General features: G+C 43.6%; 1 protein-coding gene across 9 annotated transcripts in view; it reads right to left on the minus strand.

Moving 5' to 3' along the window:
- IFT25 (intraflagellar transport 25) overlaps positions 1-8001 on the minus strand; it is a 47958-nt gene extending 39957 nt beyond the window's left edge. For 2 of the 9 annotated variants that reach the window (XR_008376823.1, XM_053575231.1), the window contains exon 1: positions 7638-7758. The gene's annotated coding sequence lies outside the window, so the exon portion shown is untranslated. Of the gene's footprint in view, positions 1-7334; positions 7759-7971 lie in introns of those variants that run through there. The other 7 variants (XM_053575236.1, XM_053575238.1, XM_053575234.1 and 4 more) reach the window with 7 other exon arrangements.
- Between the last annotated feature and the right edge of the window lie 106 nt (positions 8002-8107).

Below are 8107 nucleotides of genomic sequence, written 5' to 3' on the forward strand. Positions count from 1 at the left end.
AATAGGACAAATAGAAAACAAATAGTAAGAACATATATTTAAGCACAACTACATCAATTATTTAACTAGATGTTAATAAGCTAAACACAAGATTATTAGACTGAATTTGAACAACTTAATATTGCTCTCGAGACACATTCTAAATATAAAGACATTTGCTCAAAGTAAATGACAGAATAAGGTATACATCTTAATATGTGGCAAGGTAAATTTCCCTACTTAATTATCAAAATTTGTTTGCTCTTATGCTCTGTATCATTAGAAACAATTTTGGGCCAGTGTGGTTGCTCATGGGTGCAACCCCAGCACTTTGGAAGGCCAAAGTGGAAAGATGACTTGAACCCAGGAATTCAAGACTATGCTGATTAACATAGTGAGAACCGTTATCTACAAAAAAAAGTCTTTAAAAATTAGCCAGGTGTTAAAAAAAAAAAAGGTGGGGGGCAGCGCCTGTGGCTCAACAGATAGGCCGCCGGCCCCATATGCCAGAGGTGGCGGGTTCAAACCTAGCCTGGGCCATAAAGCTGCAAAAAAAAAAAAGAAAAAAAAAATTAGCCAGGTGTTGTGGGGTGCGTCTGTAGTCCCAGCTACTAGGGAGGCTGAGGTGGAAGAATTGTTTGAGTTGGGAGAGTTCAAGGCTACTGTAGCTAGATTGTGCCACTGCACTCCCGCCTGGAGACAGAGGAAGACCCTGTTTCTAAATAATTTTGTTAAGTTACATTAAAAAAAAATTTGGGAGATACTGATTACAATTCAATTAAATTTATAGATTAATTTGGAGAGATCTGACATGTTAAATCCATGGATCTGCCATATCTCTTTATTTACTTAGAACTTAAGTGCTTTAAATGGTTTTTGTTTTCTCCAAACACATTTTTACTTCTTTTGTTAGATTTACTCTCATTTTATAGTTTCTATTATTAGTGTATATAGGATTTTTAAAAATAACACTTTAAAAAACCTCATTCTGGGGCGGCGCCTGTGGCTCAGTGAGTAGGGCACCGGCCCCATATGCCGAGGGTGGCGGGTTCAAACCCAGCCCCGGCCAAACTGCAACAAAAAAATAGTCGGGTGCTATGGCAGGCACCTGTAGTCCCAGCTACTCGGGAGGCTGAGGCAAGAGAATTGCTTAAAGCCCAGGAGCTGGAGGTTGCTGTGAGCTGTGTGATGCCACGGCACTCTACCAAGGGCCATAAAGTGAGACTCTGTCTCTAAAAAAAAAAAAAAAAAAACCTTATTCTGGGGTGGCGCCTGTGGCTCAGTCGGTAAGGCGCCGGCTCCATATACCGAGGGTGGCGGGTTCAAACCCGGCCCCAGCCAAACTGCAACCAAAAAATAGCCGGGCGTTGTGGTGGGTGCCTCTAGTCCCAGCTACTTGGGAGGCTGAGGCAAGAGAATCGCTTAAGCCCAGGAGTTGGAGGTTGCTGTGAGCTGTGTGAGGCCACGGCACTCTACCAAGGGCCATAAAGTGAGACTCTGTCTCTATTAAAAAAAAAAAAAAAAACCTTATACTGGACCATACAAGAAATATTTCTAAAATTTCGTCATTAGATGTCATTTTCATGGTAGGTTTTATTAGATATTATTCATTGTGGGTTACAGAAATTCCCATCTCTTTCTAGTTGGTTGGTTGATTTTTAACACACTTCTATCATTTGTTAAGATTATCATATGGATTTTTCTATAGGTTAACACATTAACTGCCATGTGAGTTATGAATTATTTTTCAAATTACTTTTTATATTACTAATTTTCAAGTTTTTTTTTTAGCTGGCCAGGGCCAGGTTTGAACCCGCCACCCTTGGTATATGGGGCCAGCACCCTACCCACTGAGCCACAGGTGCTGCCCCTAATTTTCAAATTTTTATATTACTTTTTTTTTTTTTTGAGACAGAGCCTCAAGCTGTCACCCTGGATAGAGTGCCATGGCATCACAGCTCACAGCAACCTCCAACTCCTGGGCTCAAGCAGGTCTCCTGCTTCCACCTCCCAAGCAGCTGGGACTACAGGTGCCTGCCACAATGCCTGGCTATTTATTTATTTTTTTTGTTGCAGCTGTCATTGTTGTTTGGCAGGCCTCGGCTGGATTTGAACCCGCCAGCTCAGGTGTATGTGGATGGCGCCTTAGCCACTTTAGCCACAGGCACCGAACCAAGTTTTTATATTACCTTTTTATTTATGTATATTTTAGAATCATTTTGTTTTTGAAGTTTTTATTCATTTTCATAAAACACTGAGGCCCCAAGGAAAACTTTTCTTTTTTTGTGTATAGCAGTTAATGTGTTAATGTAATCACTGAGGTTTTTTAATGTTATACAATACCCGGTTCTTTTTTTTTTGTAGAGCCAGAGTCTCACTGTACCGCCCTCGGTACAGAGTGCCGTGGGCGTCACACGGCTCACAGCAACCTCTAACTCTTGGGCTTACGTGATTCTCTTGCCTCAGCCTCCCAAGTAGCTGGGACTACAGGCTCCCGCCACAATGCCCGGCTATTTTTTTGTTGCAGTTTGGCCGGGGCTGGGTTTGAACCCGCAACCCTCGACATATGGGGCTGGCGCCCTACAATACCCAGTTCTTAGCATAAACTCTATGCATTTGTCCAAGGTTTATTATTATTTTTATCCACACTTAAATTTGGTTTGCTAATAATAAATTTAGAATTTTTGCGAGTGACATTGGCCTGTAATTTTCCTTTGTCATTCAGTTCACTTCTGATTTTAGAATCAAAACTGTACTTCAAACATAAAGAAGTTGGAGAGCTTCCCTTATTTTTCTGGTTGGTGGAACAATATGTATAAGACTGATTATTTGATCCTGGAAGTGGTAAAGTGTTAGTAAGTATTAAATTTTTGACAATTTCAAATTCAATAGTTTTATTCAGGTTTTCAACACCTTCTTGAGTCACTGTTGATCATTTATTTATTTTTTTATTTTTTGAGACAGAGTATCACTTTGTTGCCCCGGTAGAATGCCCTGGCATCGTAGCTCACAGCAACCTCAAACTCTTGGGCTCAAGTGATCCTCTTGCCTGTTTTTCTTTTTTAGTCTTGTTCTTGCTTAAGCTGGTCTTTTAACTCATGAGCTCAAGTGATCCACCAGCCTTGGTCTCCCAGAGTGCTAGGATTACAGGCATGAGCCACTGCACCAGCCATTATTGATAATTTATATTAATTATTGATCATTTATATTTTACAGATATCCATTTCTTAGTTTTTATATACCATATTAGCATAATGTAACCTATTATACTGATAATTTAAAAATCTATTATTTATAGCATTAAAAGTGTGATAACACGGGCAGCGCCTGTGGCTCAGTGAGTAGGGCGCTGGCCCCATATGCCGAGGGTGGTGGGTTCAAACCCAGCCCCGGCCAAACTGCAACAAAAAAATAGCCGGGCGTTGTGGCGGGCACCTGTAGTCCCAGCTGCTCGGGAGGCTGAGGCAAGAGAATCATGTAAGCCCAAGAGTTAGAGGTTGCTGTGAGCCATGTGATGCACGGCACTCTACCCGAGGGCGGTACAGTGAGACTCTGCCTCTACAAAAAAAAAAAAGTGTGATAACATTAGTTAAGAAAAAAAGACATATAATCTAATTTTTCAATTTGTAACTTTTCCTAACCACAGCTTTTAATACTACTGATACCAGAGAATAGGTTAGTGTTGGATGAAAAATGTCAGTCCTTAGTTTGAAGAGGAGAATTATGGTCAATTCCTATAAATATAGATTGATAAACTTGGATGTTAATTCTTTTTTTGTTGTTGTTGCAGTTTGGCTGGGGCTGGGTTTGAACCCGCCACCCTCGGCATATGGGGCCGGCGCCCTACTCACTGAGCCACAGGCGCTGCCCTGGATGTTAATTCTTAACAAAATTCTAAAATTATTAAAATAACAATAGTTTACAAATTATGTTAATACCAAGCCTATACATTTCTTTTGTTGTTGTTGTTCTTTGATGATATTCCTACTGATTAGGGACATATTCTGAACATTTCAAAAAAGCTTCAAAGCATCTTAAGATACCTTGTGACCAGATGGAGAAATATGGGTTGGTGATAGACAATACTTTAGGTAGATATTTATAACTCTTTTAATGGTTATCCACAAAGAATGGTGATTAATAGAACAAAATAAATTTGTGGAAGACTTCTATCCTTATCCCATTCAACATTTTTACTAATTAAGGATACAAGAAGTATGCAATTTTTATAAGGATGCAAATAGTATTAATTTTGCAGATGACACAAAGCTGGGATATCAGCTAATGTGCTAAATGACAGAATTAGCACTCAAAAAGAAATGAGCAATTTAGAAGAATGGGTTGCAATGGATAAGATATTTATTAAGGATAACAGTAAAGGCCAAAACTCAGACTTAAAAAAAATTAATCATACAAGGATTGGTCTAGTTATGGTTAGTAACAAACTACTGCCTAGAAGACAAATTTAGCCTGCCAACATGTTTTTATATAGCCCATAAACTAAACGTGGTTTTGTATTTTCTTTTTTTGCCGGGGCTGGGTTTAAACCCACCACCTCCAGTATATGGGGCCAGTGCCTTACTCACTGAGCCACAGGCGCTACCCCGTGTTTTTGTATTTTCATACTTCATGAATAAAGTTTTATTAGAACATGGCCATGCTCTTTCATTTGTATACATAGTATTATCTATGGCTGATTTTTTGTTAGAATGACAGTTGGCTAGGTGTGACAGACTGGAAGGCCCATAAAATATTTACTATTTCACCCTTTGCAAAAAAGCTTGCCAACCTCTAGTCTAGATGTATAAAACTTACAGGTTTGATTGATCACAAAGTCCACATAGGGCACACAGTGTACTAGACCTGCCCCAAAGGTAAAGGAATGCTACTCAGATTATACTATGAGTTAAAGAGGTAGCACATTTCATAAAAATTTCTACACATCAACTAAGGACTTTTTTTTTTTTTTGAGCGCTGTGGCATCACAGCTCATAGCAACCTCAAACTCTTGGGCTTACACAATTCTCTTGCCTCAGCCTCCCAAGTATCTGGGACTACAGGCACCTGCCACAACACCTAGTTATTTTTAGAGATGGGGGTCTCACTCTGGCTCAAGCTGGTCTTGAACTGTGAGCTCAGGCAATTCACCCACCTTGACCTCCCAGAGTGTTAGGATTACAGGCATGAGCCACTTCACCTGGCTTTTTTTTTTTTTGAGACAAGAGTGTCACTCTGTACACCAGGCTAGAGTGCAGTGGCGTCATCCTAAGTTGGCTGCAATCTCAAACTCCTGGGCTCAAACAATTCAACTGCCTCAGCCTTCCCAGTAACTTGGATGGCAGGCACTTGCCACTACCCACGCTAATTTTTTCTATTCTTCATAGACACTGGGTCTCATTTTTGTTCAGGATGTTCTCTAACTCCTGGCCTCAAATGTTCCGAACTGCCTCCCAGAGTGTTAGTATTATAGGTGGTGAGCCACTGTGCCCAACAAAACCAACGGGGCTACTGTGCTTATAACACAAAGAATACAACATGTGACAAACCCTTGGTTTTTGCCTTCAAGCTCCGAGTCAAGAAAGATGGACAAACAGGCAGCTAATAATATAACACGCTCTGTGCTAAAATAGTGTGTGTGATACACATGCAGAATGTTGTGTTCAGCTGTAAGTAGTATGTTTTAAGTAAGACATTGGCAGGCTTGATATTAAAGGACAAACAGTACATGACCTATAAATCATATTACATGGAGAAAGCTGAAAGATTAGGGGCTACATCATTTCAAGAAGAGATAATTTGATGAGAGAAATGTGACAATTTTAAGTATCAGTAGTGCTCACAAACAGAAAAGGAACAAAAATTTTCTTTTCACAGCTCCTAGTAGGTGAGTTGGACTCAACAATGTAAATTCTAAGCAGGAAGACATCACAGATACAAGTTCTTTTTTTTTGAGACAGAGTCTCACTATGTGGCCCTCAGTAGAGTACTGTGGCGTCACAGCTCACAGCAACCTCAAACTCTTGGGCTTAAGCAATTCTCCTGCCTTAGCCTCCCCAGTAGCTGGGACTACAGGTGTCCACGGAAACACCCAGCTATTTTTTTGGTTGCATTTGTTGTTATTGTTTGGCTGGGCTGGGCTCAAACCTAACAGCCTGGGTGTATACAGTCGGTGCCCTACTCACTGAACCATTGGTGCCAAGCCAGAACTTTCTATCAAAGTATGACTTTAAATTGCTTTCACACCTGAAAGTATCCAAGAGTAGGTAATAATCTATGGAAGAAACCAAAAAAATTATTCTTACACTGATAGTTCTTTTGAGTCAAACTCTGGAAAAGCAGGCTAGGAGAAGATAATGAAGAATCTTAAAAGCCAGGTAAAGACAATGGGCTTTGTCGGGTAGGGTACTCCAATGGTTCTCACCTGGACTAGGGTGATGGTGACCCCCAAGGGACACTTGACAACTTCTAGAGATTTTAGGAGATATTCCATTATGAACAGAACAGCTCCCCCACCCCTGCAAATAACTACCTGGCCCCAAATGTGAATGGTGTAAAGCTAGAGAAATCCTGGAGTAATGTGGAGGTTGGAGATTCAGAGAGAATTTCTTTTAAAAAAGAGCTACATTTCAGGGAAATCTACCTAGGATTGATATAGAGTATGTGAATAGCAAAGAAAGTACACTCTCCAAATGTTCATTTCTTTTCTTACTTCACATTCTTATCTAAGTTGTTTGATAAAACTCATTTCATACATACTATATCCCCTACTATTCTTTCCACCCCTTTAGAGCAAGGTGTGCCTAGCTGTAAATACATGAATTCCCTCAGGGTCTCCATTTACCAAAGCTGGTGCACTCTGGGGTACTAGCCTTTCCATTTTTTACAATCCCTGCCCTGGAGTTTCTCGACATCTTATGCTGTCGTCCAAATGCAGGCCACTGGTTTTATCTCCCGCTCACTCTTTGATCTCTAGTTCCCATGCCCTTCCTACAGTCCCGTCTTTCGGAAAACCTCTCCAGGTCACTTCCTCAGTTGACCAGCCCCCTGGATCCTAGAGCTCTTACAACCTAACTCCGCAAAGCCTTTCCTCTAAAACGAGCCACCGAGAACTCGGTGCAGAGCTTCTGGCAAGACCAGGGCCTATAGTTTCCAAGACAAAGCAGCCCTGACGCCACCTTCTTATCTCCACCCCAGACCCTCCTTCTCAGTTCAAGGCCATCTGAGCGCTTCCCAAGGGCTCTAAACATTCTTACTTTTGGAGGTCACGCACCAAATTGTGTAAAAAATATATTAAATGTCCCCGACATTAACAAGAATTCATAACGATGTGGGTTTTGTTGCAGCTGACATCTTACATTTTAAAAGATTTAATAATTTCGACTTGCAATCGTTTTTTGCCTTTTGTGAGTCAAAACACTATTTCTGGCCTCAAAAAGCTTCTCGGCGAGGCACTGCCGTCTTCAGGGCCAAGGGGAGCGAGCAGGGCCCCGCAGGCTTCCTCTCCCCGACCCCTCTCGAGGATGCCCCTGGGCGCCTCCCGCCGTCCGTCTCGGCGCCGCGCGTCTCCTCACCAGCCCCTCTGCTCTCGCTCTCTTTCCTTCCCCACCAGACGCCCCCTCCGTCCCCGCCAGGATCCCACCTTCCCGGCGCACGCCTACCCCGCCCTGCCGACCGCTCGCCGGGGCCTCCCGTTAGCTCCGGGCACACCGACTTCCGGGCTGCGGACCTCCCTCGCGCCCCGCCCCTCGCCGCGGCCTCGGCGGAGTTCCCGGGCGCGAGCACACCTCCCCTTCCCTGTGCCGCACCGCCCTCAGCCCGGCTCCCTCCCGCTTCCCTCGGCTTCGCAGGCCAAGCTGCGCCACCCCGCCCAAGCGCCTTTCCCCAGACAAGTACTAAAGCGTGCGCGGCCACCGTCCCCCTAACTCAGCTCCATCCCGGGAGCACGCAACCCCGGGGGCCCGCCCCGCACGAGAACGCACGCGCAGTGCCCACCTCCGCCGACTGCGAGCCCTTCACCCTCAGGTTGCCCGCCCAAAATCTGGCCACGCCCCTAGGCTCGGCCCCGGCCCCGCCCCTCATGCCGGCCCCGCGCACGCGCGCCTCCCCTGCCCGGCCCTCCCCCGCCCCC

Source organism: Nycticebus coucang, chromosome 22, assembly GCF_027406575.1.
Source record: "Nycticebus coucang isolate mNycCou1 chromosome 22, mNycCou1.pri, whole genome shotgun sequence".
In the NCBI taxonomy this organism is placed as follows: domain Eukaryota; kingdom Metazoa; phylum Chordata; class Mammalia; order Primates; family Lorisidae; genus Nycticebus; species Nycticebus coucang.